General features: G+C 35.2%; 1 protein-coding gene, 1 long non-coding RNA gene and 1 pseudogene across 2 annotated transcripts in view; 2 read left to right on the top strand and 1 right to left on the bottom strand.

Moving 5' to 3' along the window:
* LOC130680903 (zinc finger protein 541-like) overlaps positions 1–23,978 on the bottom strand; it is a 507,420-nt gene that overhangs the window by 224,410 nt on the left and 259,032 nt on the right. The gene's annotated exons all lie outside the window — the stretch shown is intronic.
* Positions 1–23,978, top strand: part of LOC130680917 (uncharacterized) — a 477,927-nt gene that overhangs the window by 222,315 nt on the left and 231,634 nt on the right. The window lies entirely within an intron of this gene.
* On the top strand, positions 8,370–9,162 carry LOC130680912 (lysM and putative peptidoglycan-binding domain-containing protein 2-like; annotated as a pseudogene).

Genomic DNA, 23,978 nt, shown 5'->3' with positions numbered 1-23,978 from the left:
ACTTCTTCGGAAAAATGTTCACATCCTCTGACCATGTTTTAATTGGGTTGCGATTTTTGCTGTTGAGTGTGCAAGTTCTTTATACATTTTGGGTAGTTAACCTCTTATTTAATACATAGTTTGCAAATGTTTTCTCCCATTAGTAGGTTGCCTTTTTGTTTTATTGATGGTGTCCTTTGCTGGGCAGAAACTTTTTAGTTTGATGTCATCCCATTTGTTTGTTTTGCTTTTGTTCCCTTTGCTTTTGGAGTCAGATAGAAAAAATTCATCACCAAAACTGAGGTCAAGGAGCATATTGCCCGTTTTCTTTGAGGAGTTTTATAATTCCAGGTATTATACTCAAGCCTTTAATCCATTTTGCGTTAACTTTCGTATATGGAGTAAGATAAGGGCCCAGTTTCATTCTTTTGCCTGTGGCTGTCCGGTTTTTCCAGCAATTTATTGAAGAGACTGTCTTTTCCCCATTGTATATTCTTGGCTCCTTTGTCATAAATTAATTGACCATATATGTGTGGGCTTATTTCTGGGTTCTCTATTCTATTGATTTATTATCTGTGTTTATGCCAATACCACTCTTTTGATTACTATGTCTTTCTAATATAGTTTGAAATCAGGGAACATGATACCTCCAGCTTTACTCTTTTTTCTCAAGATTTTGTTTGGCAATATTCAATTTAATTTCATGGTTAAAATGGAATTCACAGTGTTTTACACAAGAAAGTTACCATTTTCCTCTTTGCAGTTAATAAGTTTGTGGTGAGATACTTAGATGCTGTATAATATACTTTTTCTCATCAAACATGAACCCACTTGTTTAATCATCCCCTGATGATTCTTGTCTGAATCATTTGTTACTGTCATGGTTGTGAAATAATGATTTCCTAACTCCTTCATTGTTTCCATACTTTAGTTAGCATTCCACCGAAAAGAAGAACTGTCTTTTTCCCTAAGACCTTGCATATTTTTATTGTTTAATCAAAGATGATTTACTAAACATTCTCACTAAAATCAGGAATAGTACATGTATATATGATTTACATTTCACTCATATTTTCATACTATTATATTAAAAGTAAGAATTCTTAAGCTGTTTGTCTTCTGTTCATTATGCAACACACAGTGAGCTATAAACAGTGATGATGATATTGCCTTATTTTTCTGTTAGGTCATTTATGTCTGTATCTGGTATTAGTATGCTGTTAAAATTCCTTAATCACAATACATATCCACAATAATAAGGCATTTTATGTATGTAAGAAAATATAAATCAACATTGCAACCAAATATGAATTACTTTAATATGAATAAAATTATAAAATTTTACTACTAATACGGAATTGAAGAGTGGAGAGGTATATCTGAATATAAAGATTAAATATTATTCATAAGGTGAGTCTTCCAAAATTATTTTTTGAGTAGTAATTAGAATCAAAATCCTAATTTTTTTCAGAGGGAAGAGTAGACATTAAAATATTTTTTAGAAACTTCATTTGAAGAAATAGATAATGTAAGCTATTTAAAAGAGCAACAGTTAATGTGGCTCTTGCATTATCACATTACAATATAATAAAAATTAGAATAATGTGGTGCTTGCATAAAAGTAGATAGAGGAAAACATAGATATCACAACGAGTCTGTTATAAATTAAACCAATAGCTAATGCAAAAAATTACAATGAGAGGATTATGGATTATTCATTACGTGTCATTGTGAAAATTGAATAGCAATATTTTGAGGAGACGCAGGGTAAATTCTCATCTCATATTACAAAATTTCTTTTTAAGTGGGCTAATTAGTTAGCTATACAAAATGAATATGTAATAAAGCATACCAATAATTTCTCATTATCAATTATTTATTTTGGTCTTAAAGGCACATATCCCTGGGAAAAGCAATGGTCCCAACCAAATGAGCTAAAATTAGATTACTATTTCTCACGAATTGTCTTTGGACTTTTATGTGAGATAATTCTTCATAGTGTGTGTTCTCCCATGCACTATAGATTGAACATTAAATTTTCCCTGCACCTTGTGCACTAAACACATAGAGAGCCTCTCAGTAACTACACTTTCAAATGCCCACTAAATTAACAGTTGAAGACAAACATGTTTTTCAGAATACACAATCAGATAACATCATGGATAAAAGAAAATAGATGTAGATTTAGAGGGTTCTACTTATAAATTTTAATTGTTTTTACATTTAATCCAAATATACAAATAACTTTAAATGATCTCAGTGCAAGAAAGTATAATTTTTTTACTTCCATATCCACTGTTAATTAACACCCCAAACTCACTAGCCAACAATATTACCCTTAGGATTAAGTGAGTACAATTGAGGAAAAATCTTGGAAGACCATAGAGTACCATCCAAAGGAAAGGTCTTGATGTTACTGATATCTGGAGATGTGTGGTTACAATATGTTTCTTTGTAGGGAGAATAGCAAAAAATGAAATAAAAACTGTACAATCTTTTTTATTCTCTCTGAGTTTATGTAATTATTTTAATATTTTAGTAGGATGACTTTCTAATGAAATTGGACTAATGCCAATTAGATTTAAAATAATCTATAGTCATAAACTCACTCTTTCCATATATGTATAGGCATATTTTATTTTATTAAGCCACTCAAAAAAAAAAGACTTTGAAATTTCAAAAGAAATTATTAGCCTGATATTAAGCAGCCTCCTTATGTCATCTATTCTAAGGTCCATGCAAAATTGTTTAAAAAGAAAAATCAGAGAGCTTTGGCTTAGAAGGAAGCAGCATCCTGGATCTATCAACTCCTTCCATGGGGGGTTTTAGTAAAAACAGCCTTCTGTGTTTAAAAGAAAAACAAAGAAATGGAAAATGATTATTGAAAAAGATATTATTTTATATAAACAATTACAGACTGCAAGTCCTAGAAACGTCTTTTCAGTGGTACTATGGTCCCTATTTCTTTAAAGTAATGAAACTACTTGAATGCTTTTTCTTCAAGAGCTACTATTGAGATTGGAAAATAATCTAAGTGGATTTGTGTTAAAATCACACAAGATTTTAAATCTTCAATAATTTGATTATTTCTTAGTCCTGCAATGGATGTTAACAGAGTTCAGACTTTCACCTTTTGTGTGTCTCAAGCGGTCACACCTACTGTATGTGGTAAACTCTTGAGGGCTGTACTCACTTAAGAATCATTCTCAGTGTTCTTGCTAAACCACTTTTCATAAAGCCATTGGGTGGCCAGAATTGTGAATGGCTGACAATATATATAAGGAGCACTTTTCACATCCATAACAGTTTTTAGTTTATGCAAGTCTGCCACACATACAGGTCTTTTTTAGTATAATACCCTTTGAGCAAGGCACTAAAAGAAATATGCTCTCCACTTTATAAATGAGAAAAGGGACACTTAGAAAGCTTAAGAGATTTTTCATAGTTCATTTGTCTGCAGAGACCAGCTTTATATCAAATCCTGGGACTCAACCCTATACAAGTTAAATCTTGCTTTATTTGTGCACTGCTTGTATATAGTTAAAGGAAAGCTCTCATTTTCCCATAATTTTATGAAGGGAGTTATTTTGTACACCACTGAAATGTTCTGAAACAGAACATATGATTATTTCACAGAGAAGCAATGACTGTTAGTTAAAAATTAGTTATCTTGATACACCTACTTGTGATTTTTAAGTGAAGAGGCTATTAAAAAATAAAGATTTATTAAAATATTAAGTGGAAGGAATCCTAATTTATAATATAAATGTTAAGTGTTCATGTATACCATATATGTATATCATATAGTACATTTAAAGCTGAGTAAACAATATACCTTTCCTAGACCCTAGAAAAGAACAGGCTGTGCAATTGTTACTTACAAAATAAAAATTTTACTGTATATAGTAGAAACTGTACTTATGTACAGTTAAACAAGTGAAACATTATTTTTTAATAACCTAACTAAAAAATATATAAACCAAATAATAGAGAAAGGGAAAGAAAATGTTAAAATTGAACTCTGGAGAAATTTTTAAGAAAAAATTAAAGTATGTTCTTATATTTATACCAATAATATACATGGGCTGTAGTATATAATATGAATCCATTTTATTCAGTAGATCATTTATTGAGAAATGTACATCCTGTTACCAATTCTGTAATCAGTATGTTCAAAATTAAATTTGGGGCAGTCAAATCTTATTTGCAATTAATAATATAGTTTATTTGAGGAATACAGGTTCAAACATTGTGCATCAATAAGGAGAGTTATCTCAAAGGAAAACGAAAATAGGATGCATAATATAAACACCCATCACAGAGGCAAGATTCATTATTTCTTAGCATTGAGTCATCTAGCCTAATGGTTTGCCATTACAAAAACTAGTATGTGTGCCGTTATAAACACTTGTAGTGTGTGTTCTGCATGTTCATTTCTTTTGTCCTTGGCTCCTAATTCTTCAATGACCTTATTATCTACCACACCTCAGTCATCCACTGCATTTTAGACTTTAGCATTACCAATATTACTCCCTGTGAAAGTATAATTTCACTTTCCCAATTTCCTGAATCTCCAAAGCAATCTCAATTCAGTCTAGAATTTATGGATCTAATCAAATGCTATTGTCCCTTTCTAACATCATAAACTTTTCCTATTTTGGATTTCATAGTCTTTAATCTAATTTAATTGTACTTCCTTGGGATAACTTCGACTCTAACTAAGTTCACTTCTCTATATAGCTAAAGATGTCTAGAGCCATATCACCATTATCCTGGTCTTATTTTAAATATGGAGTCATTATTTCTGCCAACACCAATTTTCAGACCAATGTTGACACCACAACTTGCTTAAAATTTTGGATAAACATATGTAAAACAAAACATTTACTTAAAATCTAGTAATATGTATCAAGATAGTAAAAATTTAAAGACCAAAAGAGAGGTTGCTTTTGCTCTGAACTTATTTGCTAGCTGTGATGAAATACACCTGAGAAACTAAGCTGTAATTTCGAAGGTGCAGAGGGTCAAGGGGTTCCTAAATCCATTCTAATAACCACTGCCACTCAAAGTGAGGAGGCTGATAGATTCATGCGTAATCCATGCAAGGAACATTTGGGGTATTCCCTTTAATACAATGACGCATTACAGTTGGGCTTCAGGGAAAGTTGTGGTCCTGGTTTGAACATAGGAAAAAAATGAAAAAAAATTAAAAAGAGGGCTAAAATTTTGCCCCAAAGATGGTGAACCCTTGAATAGGTATCACTTGAATTTAAGTTTCAGTTTGATTAAGTTGTCAAAGAATTTTTAAGCATAAATTCATTTAAAGTTTTACTGTCCATACCTCATGTACTTGATTAAAGCAAATAAAAATGCAAATACTTTCCATAAAACATACCTTCATTTTAAGCAGTGGTGTCTTCTAGAAGCCATGTAAAAGGTCATTAAGGAGCACCAGGCAAAGAAAAGCAAGCACACATGATATTAAAAATGAGGAGTGAAAGGAAGAAAAAACATACTGAAAATACTAGACCAGCTACTGAAAAAATATATGTATGTAATATTTTTAAAGAACTAAAGGAAAAGCAAAGAAATCTCTACAGAGGATCAGAAAATATAAAATGGCAATGTAAATCTAAAGAATTCAAACCTAAGTATATATTATTCATACATACAAAATAGTATAACTGCTGATAACTAGAACAAATAGAAAATGTTGATGAGAATCTTAAGAGATAACTGCCTTAGAAGAAGTACAGTTAAACTTATAACTTCTCCCAAGAACGGGAATCAGAGAACAGTGGTATGATATCTTCAACTGCTGAAAGAAAATACCTTCCATAAATGAAGGCGAAATAGAGAAATTTTGAGAAAACATAAATGAGAGTCTGGGACCAGAAGACATTTACTAGGGGAAGTTCCAAAGGATATACTTGATGCAAAAGGTGATAAGGGGCAAAGAAGGTGATAATTATACAGCTAAATGTAAATAAACATTAACTACATATAACAATACTTAATGGATGTTTTAGAAAAGTAATTGGATTAAAAATATAAAAGAATAATGACTAATTAATTTGGAAAGGGTTTAAATGTAGTTTATATGTTCTAAGGTCTTTGGTTTGTGAAGGTGGAGATACTAATTCAGGCTGGCAATTACATGAGTTGTATTTTCCATCATGTGAAGTAAAAGAATAGAATATGAGTATATGACTTCAAATTGTTGAATAAAGAAGATTTTAAATATTCAACATAAAAGAAAGAGGAATAAGTGAAAATAGAATAGGCAAGAGCAACAATAAGCACAAAATATAAGATTTAAACCTATATATATATATAAAACTATAATACACAAAGGTGGATTAAATGCTTCAGTTAAAAAAGGATACAAGTTTAAATTTAAAAACTCAAAATATGCAACATTCAGGAAAGACATATGTTACCCATTAAGAAAGTGGTTGATAGTAAAATGGAAGGATATACAAGGCAGATACCAACAACATGGTGTAGTTCTGTTCACTTAAAACGGATATAAGGCAAAAGGCATTTATTGAGATAAAGAATGTCACATCATTGAAAATACCACTTTGGTACAGCAATAAGTTCTAACAATTTTACACTAGGATAAATTCCATTGGATTTAGGTCCTGCAATGCAAGTTCTCTCATAACAGTTCTATTAAGCTAGAAAGTAATACAGAAAACTAGAAAAGCTTCATATTATTGGGAATTAAAAAACACATATATTACCATAGGTTGTAAAAGAAATCATAATGGAAATTAGAAAATAATGTGAATAAGTAATAATGAAAGAGTATATTCTCACATTTGTGTGATGCAGTTACAACAGTACTTACAGTGAAAAATGCTTTCAATACGACATGGGCAGTTGATATATGAGAGATGGCATGGCAGATCAGCAAGAAAAGAAGGGTCTTTTCAAAAAGTGTGCTGAAAAAATTGGATATACTTATGGAAAAATATGATATAGAACCGTTTACCAACACATAGAAAAAAATCAGTTACAGATGGAGTCCAGAACAAAATATGGAAAGCAAAACTATAAAGCTTTAATAAAATATTATATGAGAATATCTTCATCACTCTAATATAGGAAAGAATTTCTTGGGCAAAAAATAAAGGAAAAGATGATAATTTGGTTCTATTAAAGACTTCTGATCATCTACAGAAAAGACTATACAAGTAAACAGAAGAGCTGGGTAATGAGATATGTGCAATACATAAAACTGACAAGAGATTTTTTAATTCCTACAAGTCTCTCTCTCCCTCACACACACATGCATGTGCACATACATATACACACACACTCAGATAATCTAATAGGAAAAAGGAGAAAACATTCTTGAGCAAATAATTCATGGAAGGCAAACACCAAGTAGATAATATAAGAAAAGGTGTTTAACCATATAAATAATCAGAGGATTGCAAATAAAAATTGTAGAATGAATTACACATCAATCAGGTTGTCAACATTTAATGTCTGACAGTATCATCAATAATGTGGAACAGTTTATATGGTCCCATTTATATGAAATGTCCAGAGAAGGGAAATATGTAGAGAGAGAAAACAGATTAGTGGTTGAATGAGCCTTGACATGGGGTTGGAAAATGACTGAAAATGGCCATGAGGGATATTCTTTGGGTGATGGGAATGTTCTAGAATTCTATTCTGGTGATGGTTCCACTCATTCATGGAAGAACACCAACCTTTAGAGATCTCTTCCTCATATTGAAAAATTTTAACTTTTTAACAAGCTCTTTCAACACAAGGAGTCTAGTTCTAAACCTTGGAGGCAGACTGTTCAGAGGAATTACAGATTTTTGCATGATAGCATTGTAAGAATAGAAAAACAAGTTAATCAATCATAAACACCAGAATAAGGCGGAACCGCCCTGACAATTGAAGAATGGTCTTATCCTGCCTAACCCCAGGATGTATGTTTTGCAAGAATAATGTATAGCTGTGGGAAATTACTATGAGTTAAGTGCTTTGAAAATGCTATATAAACCCTTAGTTCTGAGTGCTTGGGGTCCTTGTTGAAACCCGCTGTGTTGGGCAGACACTTGGACCCCAGCTAGCTGGAGTAACAACAAACCTCTTGCTTGTTGCATCGATCCGCCGTGGCCTCCGTCTCCTCACTGGGGGGGAAGCGCAGACCGGAATAAGGCCGTTGGGTCTTACAGCATCTCGGCTACTTTTGTCCTTGGCAAAAAATAAATTTAAAAAATTTTTTATTGGATATTGGGAAATGTTGAGCAGAGGGCAGGTGGGAAAGCTACACAATTCTCCAGCTCTTCCTTGGACTGGATCATGAGTGTTCTTTGCTTTATGTGAGGTGAAATTTCCAGAACATTAGACCCATCTATGTTCAGATGGAGCAGATTAAAAGGGCAAATAAATTGTTTACCAATGATTGTATATTTCTGAAGAAAGCTTTGAACATCCCAGTTATATCAGAGAAGCCTTTGTTGTTTAATGGACTTAACTCAATGGATTCTCCAGAAAATGAAACTTGATAGCAGTTTTCCTCATGAAGAGGAGCCAGGAGCAGCTAAGGAAAGCCTCTCTCCTCCCAGTCCTCCAGAGGCCACTGTTCAGCCTGTACACCCTGAGGAAGTGTCAGCCAAAGATTTCCTGCAGGGACTAGACTTGCAGATTAAGTTGTCAACACAGGCAGCCAAGAAACTAAAAGAAGAAAGCAGAGATGAAGAAAGTCTCTATGCAACTTCCCTCTATCACAGTTAGATGACCGGGGGCATAATCTAGCCTGGATTAAGAGATGGTTGGAGCATAAAGAAACCAACAACTGGGGATTCCAAAGCATCCTTTTTGGATCCTCATAGTGCACCTCTTTAAGACACAATTAAGTAGGTCTGCCTCCTGCAGCGGCAGGAAGTGATTAGTTCCCTTTGGCTCTTATCATTTTAAGTCTTTATGATGGCATGAAAGAATTGTATCCTAAGACTCATTACTTTTATAGGTGGTGGTATTTTTTAGACTAGCTTTTGTAAATACTAGTTGACATAAAGCATCAAAGACTATATATGTATTCTAGCTAAAAACAATGTTTAGCGCCTGAGAAATCCTAATTGCGTGGACAACATGGTTGCTGTTTAAGTAATGCTGATTTTGCTATGTGTTTATACTTCAGTGCTATATATATATATTTTTTTTTAATATGTATTACATATTCTGTATTTATCTAATATAAAGAACCAAATTTTGACTGCTATTTTGTAAAAAATACAAAAGTCTGAATGAGAAAATAAAATGTTTTCATAAATAAATAAATAAAAGGCATCTATTGGAAAAGAGACCGAAAATGTTGCTTCCCACAAATACGATTTTCTACACAGAAATTCTAAGGAACTACCACCAAATTATTGTAATCAAAAGTTAATACTATTGGTGCATTTAACAGTTCATTTGAAAGAGAGCCATGTCTGCAAATCACAAAGAAATGTTATAAGAAAAGGATTACAATTATCTATCTCATCCTGTTAAGAAACAAATCTATGCATATCCTTTGTAGAGTATGTACTGTGTATCAGTCATCAGGATAAATATTGGAAGTTCAAAGTAAAAGGATGATCATGGCACTCATTCCTTGTGGAATTGTGTTTAAAACAGAATTGGTTAGCAAATTAACAGTGTTGGAGTTGAGAAATCAGAATTTGCTAGAGGGAGAGTAATCCCAGTTTACTGTTTTGCTGGCATAATTGTAATAGCACCTCCTTGTACCCTCAGGTATGTCCAGATTTGGAAGATAAATTATATAGTCCTCATAATTATGGGAGCACCCTATTAGTCATATGTAAGTGGGATTTATATGCTAAATATATAACCTTAATTTAGAGTTTTCAAAAAAGATGTCATTTAGGAAGTGGCATAATGCCTGGCTGGACCTGAGTTACAATTCAGATTCATTCAAGAGAAATTAGAATAGAGATGTGCATCGCACAGGCGCAACAATATATCAATACCCAGACAAAGTGGAGAACATACATTGGATAATTGTAAAAAAAAAAAAAAAAATCTGAATAACTGAAGCCCAGAGTACAGAGACTATGCAAGAGATGAAGATGGAAGTTTTAACGGGTGAGGTTGGATCAGTAAGGGAGAGCCGGACGGTTGATGGCCCTGCAAGCCAGGTTAAGGAGGACCAGGAAGCCATTAAAGACGCTGCGCGTATTTGTGAAGGTCGTAAGCAGAAGAGCACAAATGTGACTGTATATTGGACTGACTTCAAAATCCATGCTCTTCCTTGTATGTATGCCTGGAATTTGGGGGGAAACTAACGTTTATGGAGTGTATAGAGGAAGAGAGGAGAAAGATCAGAAGGGAATGATGTCATGCAAACTGAGGGCTGAAAAGCTTTAAAAGGTAAAATGTTCAACAGCATCATGTATGATTGCTAGTATATATACATATATGTGATTGCTCTATCTATATGGTTTGGATATAGCATATGGTAAATGGACATGAAATTACTATTTGTGCTAGTTAGGAGTGAAAATAAAATCAAAATTATGGATGACTCATGTGTTCCTATGTCTATCAACACCATCTTTTCTCACACCTGACATCTAAGCAAGAAAAGCCAAGGCCATTGTCAGCTTCTCATTGTCCTTCATATTTCTACAACCAGTTGATCCCAGGGACTATTGACTTTTCTTCCTAACTGTCCCTGAAATTGATTCATTTTTCTATTTTCTCTTTCTTCACTTCCTTCTTTCCTTATAAGTCATCTTATCTCTCACCTTACCTTCTTAGAAGTAATTAATGGAAAGTATATAAAGTTCCGTCGTCATTTTATATCAAGCTGAGAAAGAACAGCCTTCCTTAGAAGCAGTCCTAGGAAAAAATTCACAGATCTGACATTGAAAGACCAGACTAAACATATATTATAAAAGCTTTATAAAATCAGTAATGATCACTTTATTTTCAGTGCATTGCTAATACCAAGAAAAAGGAAACAATTCTCTCAAGTTGTTCTAACTGAAATACTTGTATTATTTGTTTCTTTTAGTCTGTCTTCATACTAGTCCTATTTAAATTTTTTAAGAACTGTGAGGAGGTGAGTTTTGTCCTTAAGAAAATGGTGACTTATCTTGTGTAAAAGAAGTTGTTAAGGCAAGGGTGATATTACAGGGTGGTTACAGGACTAGGCGATCAGCTATGACATTAGTCTATCTGTAATTTGAACAGTTTATTTGAACAATCTGGCCTCAGTTCTTTTTGTGAACTGTGGCTCTAATTGGTCCTGCCATATGTAACTGCTTTGAAGCTTAAATAAATGCCTAGCACATAATAATTGCTTAATAAATATTAGTCATTTTTCACTAACCCATATACTCTATAAGAATTAAATAATGTGTTGTGTGTCCTCTATTTTAATATTCTTCTGCCTTAAACATTTATAAAAACAGGTCCTGTGAATATGGTTGGCAGTTTGTATTTTATATACAGAATTGTATTAAGGATCTCAGATAAAGTTGTACTCATCCTATAAGAGAACACAGCATTACTGATGTTTTACATAGAAAATTTCCTTTACTTCTGTCCTCTAGTTTGTGCTTTCTTCTTCTCTGCTATAATGTTATTTCTCTTTCTTGGGACCATGAAACTGACTGGAGAGCCATTATATCCACATCCTCAATTATATTGGCTGCCTCAATTCACTCACTAAGCCAAAAAATCTTCTTTAATTTTCTTAATTCTTTGTCATATATCTGCAATCCATAATTTGTTAAATCATTTTTTATTCTCTAAACTTCCTATACTAGTTTACATATTCCTCTTCAGTCTTGAGTTATATATTCAACAGATTCTATACTTGACAGTAGAGGTGCTTAATGCAAAACATGTGACTGTTTCTTTAAAATCTGTAGTGTTACTGTTTCTCCCATTCCTTACCCTTTTACCTTAATCCATTTACTCTCTGTTTGGTCCAAGCAGAAACAGTTTCCTGATTGCCAAGGATCCATATTCCTCTTTCCAATCACTTCAACAGACTCCTGCACATCCTGTGATGGTTTTATGAACCTATTTTCCATACAACTATACTTAAAAGAAAATCTGGTACTGAAGAATTTCTTCCACATTGCCAGAGAGTGTTGAATGTGCTGTAGAACAATTTGTTGTAAGGCATAGTGCCATGTTTTTGTATTGTGCAAATAAATGTGCCTTGGTGCTGTCAAAGATTAGGACAAAATGCACCATTTCGTTTTTCCAAAATACTCAGCGAATTTCTGATTCATCTCTGGCAACAAAAGCCCGTGCAAAGGTTGAGGGTAAGCATCCATAGAAACCAAATATTTGCAGAAAGGTGTTTAAAGGGAAATTAAAAATCAAAGTGGAAATGGAAATCATGTTTTGTTGACAAAAATAGTTCCAATTTTTAATAAACTGTTCACAGAAAACATCTGCCTAAGTAATAAAATAAAATGTAACTGAGCATTATTTCATTTATCTGATATAACGTCTTCACAGTCTGTAAGGGGATAGCTTGCATGTGGGTGTGTGCTGAATCCCCAGTTATCACCATCACAAATTAATAAATGTACATTCTCGTTCTATGAAGGGCAAAAAAATGTACTTATGAAGTGCTGTAAACATAGGAAATCCTTCTCACTTGTGAAAATTCACTGCAGAAGAAAGAGAATTTACTTGGCTTTCCCTTACCATACTTGAATAAGGAAAATGAAGGATTTTGAAAAGACTCATTTAAAATGTTTATGTATTTGGTGGTTCAAATTGGAATTCACAGTGTTTTACCTGTAATTATACATAAGCCTTTTTCTTATTATAGTGTGGAAGAAGTCAGTGATGCCCAGCAATTAGAATTTTAAAAACATACAGAAATGGTTTGAAAGGTTCTGATTTTTTTCTACTTAGAAATTATAAAGACAAGCACTGGAAATTTTCTACTTTTATTATTTAACTTTCTAGAGGATTTGTCTCCCAAAAAAGAGAAATGGGAATCTCAACTTTTTTTGTAAGTTGTTTTCTCAAGTTTAAGCCTTTGCGAAATCCATATTTTTTTTCCATATGCTGAAATTCATTGAACTCCTGATATTCTGGTTTAAGTTACTAATAACCAAGCCTCTGACAAGGACACGTGACTGTCTCACCTTAGTCAGGGAGACAGACACAAGGTTCATCTGCACAGGAGTGGGCTCCGACCGGACCCCGACACACACAGTCCTTCACACTCTCAATCCATGCACTTCTCTGCTTTTTTTTTTTTCCTCTACTTTTCTTTTTTTCTCTAATAGTTTTACTTTGATGGGTCAAGAGAGAGAATTGCAGAGTTTGACTTAACAGCCCAGAGAGATAATATATTTTTATTGGAAGGGAGAACATATAAACACCTTATAGGGCAGCCAGAAACCTGAGGTAGTGTTGTACTTATTGGCTCAGATAGGCATTTATATTCTAGTGTGTACTGTCTGTACCTATATTTTCCTCTGACACAGTAAGAGAACCACACTTCAGGGAAAATTTCAAGGTTAATTATTTCTAAACATGTAATGGCAAAAGGAAGAACACTGTATTCTTTGCCACCATATCAGTTACCGGTCCGTCGCCGAGCGACTTCAGCTGACACCCTGTGCAGGTCAGAGAGAGTGAACTCTCTGTGGATAGTTACCTTGGCATAATCTGGCTTCTCTAATTTTCTCCACCCTCCCTAACCTTGCTGAGACAGGAGGCCCCTTAATATTCTGGGAAACAGAATTGAACCTGTGTTAAAGTTAGTCAAGGGGGAGACAGCTTTCTGGGTGTGGACCAGAACCGAGATCTGTCTCTTGACCACAAATCAGTCAGTTTGTAACACTTCCCTCAACAAATTCTGTCTCTCTGTTTCTCTCTTTCACTAATTTTTACCTTAAACTTTCAGACACTTGATTTTTCAGTTCAAGATTAAAAGATTCAGAACAACTAAAAAGGCTGCAAAAATAAACATGCTGCAGCTATGGTAGTATAACTACTTGATAGTTTGTGTATACACCATATTATCAAAGTATTTATTGGGTCAACTCTGAGCCATGTCACTGTTAGAGAACTTTTCTTTTTCTTAACAGAACTTTGTTGAATAGTAGCTGAGCAGAGTTTTGATAGGTTGCAAATGAGCCCGGGACATATCTTTTGTGGCTGTTTGATATTACACAAACTTTTTCTCTGTAGTTACAAATGGCACTAATTGTATTACCACACAGTGTGGCCTGCTCATTTCAGTGTTTTGTCATATAATCACCACTATAAAGGTGACTACATTCACTTGCAGTAAGCAAGTGTTTGTTTATAGTTTTCAATTGCAATGGAAGGAAAAGAGCTCCTGGTATATCAGTATGTAACCAGAAGTCCTTTACTTATAATTTTGGCCTGTTGCTTCTGATATAGTCCAGATTTTCTGCAGTAGCCAAAAACATAATGGCCTATTTATCCATTCTTGTGGCCAGTGGATAAAGGAAATTATAGCCAATACCTAAAAATACCAAGAAATTGTTAACTTACAGGTACTGCGCTTTCTTCTATCTCATTTAATTTTCACATAAACCATGTGTTCGAAATTAATATGAAGAGCCTTAGATGTCAAGAGATGAGGTCAATTTCCAAAAGTCTCACAGACACTTCGCAGGAGGCCTGGATTTGGCTGCAGACCATTTGCTTAGTGCTTGCTGGACTCCACCAGTGAACGGAGCATACGTTTGGCCGCTCATCTTTTAAAAATGCTCTGACTATAATTCTTGGTTCCTGACATCATTTACTGAGCCCTGTTGTCAGAAACAGATGAGTTGGCAGAAACTGCATCTTTTTCCAAGAGAGGAAGTTCTGAGGAGTAACACATTTATAGCCCAGAGAAACAGTTCTATTTCTGTATTATGGCTACCTTCTTCACTTAATTTAATAAATTGTTTTCTCATTAAAAAGTTAATTTCCATCTCTGTTAACACAAATAAAAAGATTAGCTTACCTAAAGGAAGGAAGGATATAGTTTAACTCTCCTGCCTAGCACTTAATCCCCTCCCAGAATTAAGGGAAACAGCATATTTGAAGATAAATCCAAAATCAGAGCCAGGAACTGAAAATTTTTCCTATTGGTGGAGCAAGGATTTGGTAGAGAAAGCATGGGTCTCACTCTCAATTTTCAGAAGAGAGGCTTCATGACTTGTACGTACTTCTTGAGTTACCCTTATGTGTTGGCTGATGTTTTATATTGGAATTGACTTTGGGGTTTGCGAGAAGTTTGTTAAGCTGCTAGGAGGCTGCCTCTCTACCCATGAACAGAAGGAGCTTCATATACACCATCACAACTTTTCTGCCTGATTCTCCAATCTGTAACTTACGTCATGTTAGACACGCCTTCATTTTTTTCCCCAAATTCTATTGATCCTAACTGTTCTTTATTGTAAACCAGTGCATCACATCTCAAACCTTAAGCTTCATAGAAACCCACCTGAGAATCTTGTGAAAATGCATATTAAATACTGTAGGACTAAGCTAAGACCTCATAGTCTCCATTTCTAAGAAATTCCCAGGGGTGCTAGAGCTGCTGGTCCACAGACCATACTTTGAGTAGAAGGGCTGTCCAGTTGTTTTCAAAGTTTGATTCTGTACCAGTAGCATCAATACCACCTTGGAAGGTGCTAGGAATGCATATTCTCAGGCCCCATACCAACATCAGAAATTGAATCTGATGCCCACTAAAGTTTGAAGAGTCATAGCTTTAGACCACTTTCATCTCTTCATCTCCTTGCCACCATCGAAGCTCAACTTCACATCAAACCCCTTTTAGACTAGCCAAAGGGCTTGCTAACTAGTCTTTCTCAAATTTCATTTTGCTATGAGCTACCCTCCACACTATACCAATGATTTTTAAATTGAAATTGTAAAACTTTGTCTTCCTCAGATCCCTTGAGTGTGCCCTTTCCTTGCAAAGTCAAGTCTAAAGTTTGTAACCTAGCCACTGTAGATGAACTAAAGTAAATCCTAATGACTTGCAAACAGAAGTGATGACTCAAGATAAAATTTCTAGTTAGAATTTCATCTGTATGTGCAAAATCTTGTTATATGAGACAATTCATACAGGAAAAAAAGATGCTGGTTCAGGAAAATGAGTGGTATTGATATTGTTCTCCCTAACCAGGAAAGAAGTGTGGGAAAGAGCAGAATAGCAAATCTAAGAGAAGCTAGAGGTTTTGCCTCTATTAAGGAAAAATGATAGTCCTTGTTGCTCTATAAGAATTGGTTGAATAATCTCCCATTCTAGAATTTTTGAAAGAAATTCTATAATAGGGAGAGGGAAATTTGGGTCACTGTAGAGTTTGGAAAGTTACAAGTATCTGTAATGGCTTTATTTCTGTGCCAAACTTTTTTTCTTTTAATAGGAAGGGTATTAATTAGAGCTGGTGTACTTTTTCCAATCATAGCACCACAATTGGGCATTTTGAGGTAAGGAATAAATTTTAAAAATTTCTTATACCGTCTAATTTTGTTTCACAAGATCTGTTTTTAGATTAGGTAGATAAACCCACTTACAAAGTTCCTTCTGGACATGCTTAATTTGATATTTTGCTTTTGAAAATTGAGCCCGAAGGTGTTGTTATAGTCAGTGTTGTTTAAAGAGGGTTTTTGAGGACTTACCTGATGATTAGCCCATAATATTTTTAGTTTAAAACTATCTTGCTATGTTACAAATACTCTCTTTTCTTTTGAAAGCTTTTACTTTTGCTTTGATTTTATTTTGTTTAAAAGACTGTTTAGTAATGTAAGATTAAAAGTAAAATCAATTAAAAATAGGTTAGAAGCAAGGGAAAAAAGGTTAGAAGAAAACTTTTTCCAAAAAAACAGACTATGTAGTCTTATAAAAGTTTGCAACCAAGTTTGCATAATGTTTTGCTTAAAGTTATTGGCAGAGGGGATGGCGGCCATTAGGCTAGGTTATTTTCCTGATTAACTTTAGGTAAACAGTCAAATGAAACTATTACAGTGAAAGATGAAATATATTATTTGTCAACAGTATTTATTTTACATAACCCTAAGGAAAAAGAATTGACTTAAGAAAGGCTCTTTCTTAAGTCCTATGAGTCCAGATAACTTCAAATCATAATTATCAGCAAAACAAACTTTTAATTTTTATTTATTTGGTCCATATACACAATGGAATATTATTCAGCCATAAGAAGAAAACAAATCCTACCGTTTGCAACAACATGGATGGAGCTAGAGGGTATTATGCTCTGTGAAATAAGCCAGGCAGAGAAAGACAAGTATCAAATGATTTCACTCATCTGTGGAGTATAAGAACAAAGAAAAAACTGAAGGAACAAAACAACAGCAGACTCACAGAACCCAAGAATGGACTAACAGTTACCAAGGGGAAAGGGACTGGGGAGGATGGGTGGGAAGGGAGGGATAAGGAGGAAAATGGGGCATTATGATTAGCACACATAATGTAGGGGGAGGACATGGGAAAGGCAGTATATACAGAGAAGACAAGTAATGATTCTATAGCATCTTACTACACTAATGGACAGTGACTGTAATGGGGTATGTGGGGGGACTTTATAATGGGGGGAGTCTAGTAATGATAATGTTCAAGTAATTGTACATTAATGATATTAAAAAAACTGAACAAAAAAATTCAATTCTTTATATGTACCACATCTTCTTTATCCATTCACCTACTGACGGACACTTAGGTTGCTTCCATTTCTTGGCTATTGTAAATAGTGCTGCAATAAATGGACAGGTGAATATGTCTTTTTCAAACTTGGATGCTGCATTCTTAGGGTAAATTCCTAGGAGTGCAATTCCCGGGTCAAATGGTATTTCTATTTTGATTTTGTTTGAGGAACCTCCATACTACTTTCCATAATGGTTCAACTAATTTACATTCCCACCAGCAGTGTAGGAGGGTTCCCCTTTCTCCACATCCTTGCCAACATTTGTTGTTGTTTTTCTTTTGGATGTTGGCCATCCTAACTGGTGTGAGGTGATATCTTTTGTGGTTTTAATTTGCATTTCTCTGATGATTAGGAATGTGGAGCATCTTTTCATGTGCCTGTTGGCCATCTGAATTTCTTCTTTGGAGAACTGTCTGTTCAGCTACTCTGCCCATTTTTTAATTGGATTATTTGTTTTTTGTTTGTTGACGTGTATGAGCTCTTTATATAATTTGGATGTCAACCCCTTATCGGGTATGTCATTTATGAATATATTCTCCCATACTGTAGGATGCCTCTTTGTTCTACTGATGGTATCCTTTGCTGTACAGAAACTTTTTAGTTTGATATAGTCCCACTTGTTCATTTTTGCTTTTATTTCCCTTGCCCGGGGAGATATGTTCATGAAGAAGTTGCTCATGTTTATGTCCAAGAGATTTTTTGCCTATGTTTTTTTCTAAGAGTTTTATGGTTTCATAACTTATATTCATGTTTTTGATCGATTTTGAATTTACTTTTTGGTATTGGGTAAAACAATAATCCAGTTTCATTCTCTCACATGTAGCTGTCCAGTTATGCCAACACCAGCTGTTGAAGAGGCTGTCATTTCCCCACTATATATCCATGGCTAATTTGTCGTATATTAATATACCATATATGCTTGAGTTTATATCTACTCTGTTCCAATGGTCTATGGGTCTGTTCTTGGGCCAGTACCAAATTATCTTGATTACTGTGGCTTTGTAGTAGAGCTTGAAGTTGGGGAGCATAATCCTCCAGCTTTATTCTTCCTTCTCAAGATTGCTTTAGCTATTCGGGGTCTTTGATGATTCCATATGAATTTTAGAATTATTTGCTCTAGTTCATTGAAAAATGCTGTTCGTATTTTGATAGGAATTGCATTGAATCTGTAGATTGCTTTAGGCATTATGGCCATTTTGATAATATTAATTCTTTCTATCCATGAACATGGGATGTGTTTTCATTTATTGGTATCTTCTTTAATTTCTCTCATGAGTGTCTTGTAGTTTTCAGAGTACAGGTGTTTCACTTCTTTGGTTAAGTTTATTCCTAGGTATTTTATTATTTTGATGTAATTGTGAATGGAATTTGTTTTCCTGATTTCTCTTTCTGCTAGTTCAACATTACAGTATAGGAATGCTACTGATTTCTGTGTATTATTTTGTATCCTGTAACTTTTCTTAATTCAGATAAAAGATCTAGTAGTTTTGGAGTGTATTCTTAAGGGTTTTTTATGTACAATATCATATCATCTGCAGAACGGGACAGTTTGACTTCTTCCTTGCCAATCTGGATGCCTTTTATTTCTTTGTGTTGTCTGATTGCCATGGCTAGGAAATCCAGAACTATGTTGAATAAAAGTGGGGAGAGTGGGCATCCTTGTCTTCTTCCCAATCTTAGAGGAAAAGATTTCACGTTCTTTCTGTTAAGTATAATGTTGGCTATGGTTGTGTCATCTATGGCCTTTATTATGTTGAGGTACTTGCCCACTATACCCATTTTGTTAAGAGTTTTTATCATGAATGAATGTTGAATTTTGTCAAATGCTTTTTCAGCATCTATGGAGATGATCATGTGATTTTTGTCCTTTTTGTTGATGTGATGGGTTTTTGAATGTTGTACCATCCTTGCATCCCTGGGATGAATCCCACTTGATCATGATGGATGATCTTTTTGATGTATTTTTGAATTTGGATTGCTAATATTTTGTTGAGTATTTTTGCATCTATGTTCATCAGGGATATTGGTCTGTAATTTTCTTTTTTTGTGGTGTCTTTGCCTGGTTTTGATATTAGAGTGATGCTGGCCTCATAGAATGTGTTTGGAAGTATTCCCTCCTCTTCTACTTTTTGAAAACTTTAAGGAAGATGGGTTTTAGGTCTTCACTAAATGTTTGATAACATTCATCAGTGAAAGCTTCTGGTCCAGGAGTTTGTTCTTAGGTAGGTTTTTGATTCCCAGTTCAATTTTCTTGCTGGTAATTGGTCTCCTCAGAGTTTCTATTTCTTACTGGGTCAGCCTTGGAAGGTTGTATTTTTCTAGAAAGTTGTCCATTTCTTCTAGGTTATCCAGTTTGTTACCATATAATTTTTCATAGTATTCTCTCATAATCCTTTGTATTTCTGGGGTGTCCATTGTGATTTTTCCTTTCTCATTTCTGATTCTGTTTATGTGTGTAGACTCTCTTTTTTTCTTGATAAGTCTGGCTAGGGGGTTATCTATTTTGTTTATTTTCTTGAAGAACCAGCTTATGTTTTCATTGATTCTTTCTGTTGTTTTATTGTTCTCAATTTTATTTATTTCTGTTTTAATCTTTATTATGTCCTTCCTTCTTCTGCCTTTGCACTTCTTTTGTTCTTCTTTTACTAATTTTGTTATTTGTGAGTTTGGACTGTTTACTTGGGATTGTTCTTCTTTCCTGAGGTAGGCCTGTATTGCAATATGCTTCCCTCTTCGCACGGCCTTCTCCACTTCCCGCAGATTTTGTGGTGTTGAATTATTGTTGTCATTTATCTCCATATATTTCTTGACCTCTGTTTTTATTTGGTTATTGATCCATTGATTGTTTAGGAGCATGTTATTAAGCCTCCATGTGTTTGTGGGATTTTTCATTTTCTTTGTGTAATTTATTTCTAGTTTCATCCCTCTGTCATCTGAGAAGCTGGTTGGTATGATTTCAATCTTTTAAAATTTACTGAGCCTCTTTTTGTGGCCTAGTATATGATCTATTCTTGAAAATGTTCCATGTGCACTTGAGAATAATGTGTATTCTGTTGCTTTTGGGTGTAGAGTTCTATAGATGTCTGTTAGGTCCATCTGTTCTAGTGTGTGGTTCAGTGCCTCTGTCTCCTTACTTATCTTCTGTCTGGTTGATCTGTCCTTCAGAGTGAGTGGAGTGTTGAAGTCTCCTCGAATGAATGCATTGCATTCTATTTCCCCATTAAATTCTGTTAGTATTTGTTTCACATATGTGTGTGCTCCTGTGTTGTGTGCATAGATGTTTATAATAGTTATATCCTCTTGTTGGAATGACACATTTATCATTATGTAATGTCCTTTATTCTCTCTTGTTACTTTCTTTGTTTCGAATTCTATTTTGCCCGATACAAGTACTGCAACCCCCATGTTTTCTCCCTATTAGTTGCATGAAATATCTTTTTCCATCCCTTTACTTTCATTCTGTATATGTCTTTGGGTTTGAAGTGAGTCTCCTGTAGGCAGCATTTAGTTGGGTCTTGCCTTTTTTTCCATTCAGTGACTCTATGTCTTTTGATTGGTGCATTCAGACCATTTACATTTAGGATGATTATCGATAGGTGTGTACTTATTGCCATTGCAAGCTTTAGAATCGTGGTTACCAAAGGTTCAAGGGTAATTCCCTTACTATATAACAGTCTAATTTAACTCACTGTGTGTGCTATTAAAAACACAACCTAAAGGTTCTTTTTGTTTTTCCTCCTTTTTCTTCCTCCTCCATTCCTTATATGTTAGGTGTCATATTCTGTACACTTTGTCCTTAGGGTGACATCTATTTAGCCTTAGGAATACTTCCATCTACAGCAGTCCCTCCAAAATGCACTGTAGAGGTGATTTGTGAGAGGTAAATTGTCTCAGCTTTTGCTTATCTGAAAAATTTTTAATCCTTCCTTCAAATTTAAATTATAACCTTGCTGGGTAGAGCATTCTTGGTTCGAGGCTCTTCTGCTTCATTGTGTTAACTATATCATGCCACTCCCTTCTGGCCTGTAAGGTTTCTGTTGAGAAGTCTGATGTTAGCCTGATGGGTTTTCCTTTGTATGTGAACTTTTTTCTCTCTCTAGCTGCATTTAAGTCGGTCTTTATCCTTGATCTTTGCCATTTTATTTATTATATGTCTTTATGTTGTCTCCCTTGGGTCCCTTGTGTTGGGAGATCTGTGGATCTTCATGGCCTGAGAAACTATCTCCTTCCCCAAATTGGGGAAGTTTTCAGCAATTACCTCCTCAAAGACACTTTCTATCCCTTTTTCTCTTCTTCTTCTGGTATCCCTATAATGCGGATATTGTTCCATTTTGATTGGTCACACAGTTCTCTCAATATTCTTTCATTCTTAGAGACTTTTTTCTCTCTAAGCCTCAGCTTCTTTGTATTCCTCTTCTCTAATGTCTATTCCATTTACCGTCTGTTTTACTACATCTAATCTGCTTTTAAATCCCTCCATTTTATATGTTTCATTTCATATATGGATTTTCTTAATGATTGAATTTTCATTTTAAATTTGTCCCTGAGTACTTGAATATTTTTCTGTACCTCTATGAGAACGTTTATGATTTTTATTTTAAACTCTCTTTCAGGAAGATTGATGAGTTCAGTTTAATTTGGCCCTTCTGAGTTTTGTGAGATTTTGGTCTAAGCCGGGTTCCTTTGACATTTCATAATTCTATGTGGGGCCCTCTAGTGCCAGAATCTCCAGTCTCTGGAGCTGCTCAGCCCCTAGAGTGAGGCTGGGGGTCAAAGGGGAGCGGTGCTGGTGCCTGGGGGGAGGAAAGAGCTGTTTCCTGATTCCCAGCAGCAGAGCCTGTCTCCAATATCAGAACCAGTGGGCTGAGCACACAGGTGTAAGCCTCTATGCTTGGTGTCTCTAGCTGTTTTAGGCAGGGACTCCCTTTGGCTGGACTGACACTAGTGCAATGACTGCCTGTTTACAAGCAGGTGCCAGCAGGCCAGGAGGAAGGTGCAGCAGGCTCCGTATCACAGTGGGGGGGCTCAGAGCTGAGTAGGCAGCCATGGGGTGGTGGAGCGCCCAAAACTCAAAGTTCCCAACCTGCTGGGCAGAGTGCACCCAGACAACCTTGTCCACCTATCCCTTCCCCTGCGTAGCAAGCTCTGTGGAAACGCCGCCCCTTCAGCTGCCCTCTTGCTGCTAGGAAGCCTCTCAGACCGCCTGCCTTTCCTTTGTCCCAGAGCAGCCGGATGTGGATCCCCATCTTCCACAAATGGCCGGAATCTCAGTCTCTCAAGCACTCCGCCTGTCCCAGCTCCCCAACCCCAACAGCCTCCAGAGCACCACACAATGTAGGTTTGTGCTCCAAAACAGACCTGCAGGGCTGGGTGTTCAGCAGCCTTAGGCTTCCACCCCCTCTCCCCTCTGTTTCTCTTCCTCCCGCTGGTGAGCTGGGGTGCAGGAAGGACTTGGGTCCCTCCCGATCAAGGCTTACGTATGTGGCCCTGCTTCATGAGGTCTGCTCTGTTCGTGAGGTCTGTGTGCAGTCTGGTTCAGCCTTCTTTCCTTTTGCTATTTCAGGGCTTGTTGTATTAACTATATTTTCACACTATACGTGGTTTTGGGAGGAATTCTCTGTCTCACCTCTCATGCCACCATCTTGAACCTCTTCCCTTATACTTTTTATATGGCTTATTCTTTATCAGTTGAGGCAACAAACATCTCTCTGTTAAAAAAAAAAAGCTTCAAAGATTCCACATAGATATCCAAAATTGTAACAACAGCAAACTAAGAAGAAAAAGCAACTATATAAATTAGTCATTTTTCACTAGACTGATTTACAGATACACCTTTCCTTTTTTGAACACAAACTTACAGCTGTTTGTCTTTCCATGCAGCTAACTTTCTATGTAATGTGATTAAGAGACATACTGACGCATAGTATAAAAAGTAGATGGCTGTGTAAACATTGGAAGTAATGTCTGCAAAGTCTAATGTGAATCTGTTGTACATATTCATATTACATACATATAAGCTATTAGTTACATATATACAACTATTAGCACTTTTGTTTACTTAATAAAATATGTAAAAACAGCTAGTTTGACTACCTCTTGTTTTCCAGGTACCCACCTTTCACAGATGAGAAAAGTAGAGTTGAATTAAAATCTGATGCCAGTATATCACTGCAAGCATAGTTATTTTTAATGTTTCTCAAGAATGAATGAACTATAATTCACAGAGTTCCAGAAATCATAGCACCCACCTGGACACTGTACTGGGAGTGGGAGTGGGGGTATGAGTGGCCT

Source organism: Manis pentadactyla, chromosome 15 (genome assembly GCF_030020395.1).
Source record: "Manis pentadactyla isolate mManPen7 chromosome 15, mManPen7.hap1, whole genome shotgun sequence".
Lineage (NCBI taxonomy): Eukaryota > Metazoa > Chordata > Mammalia > Pholidota > Manidae > Manis > Manis pentadactyla.
The sequence above is the reverse complement of the archived record's forward strand: the minus strand, read 5'-3'. Positions and strand labels throughout refer to the sequence as shown.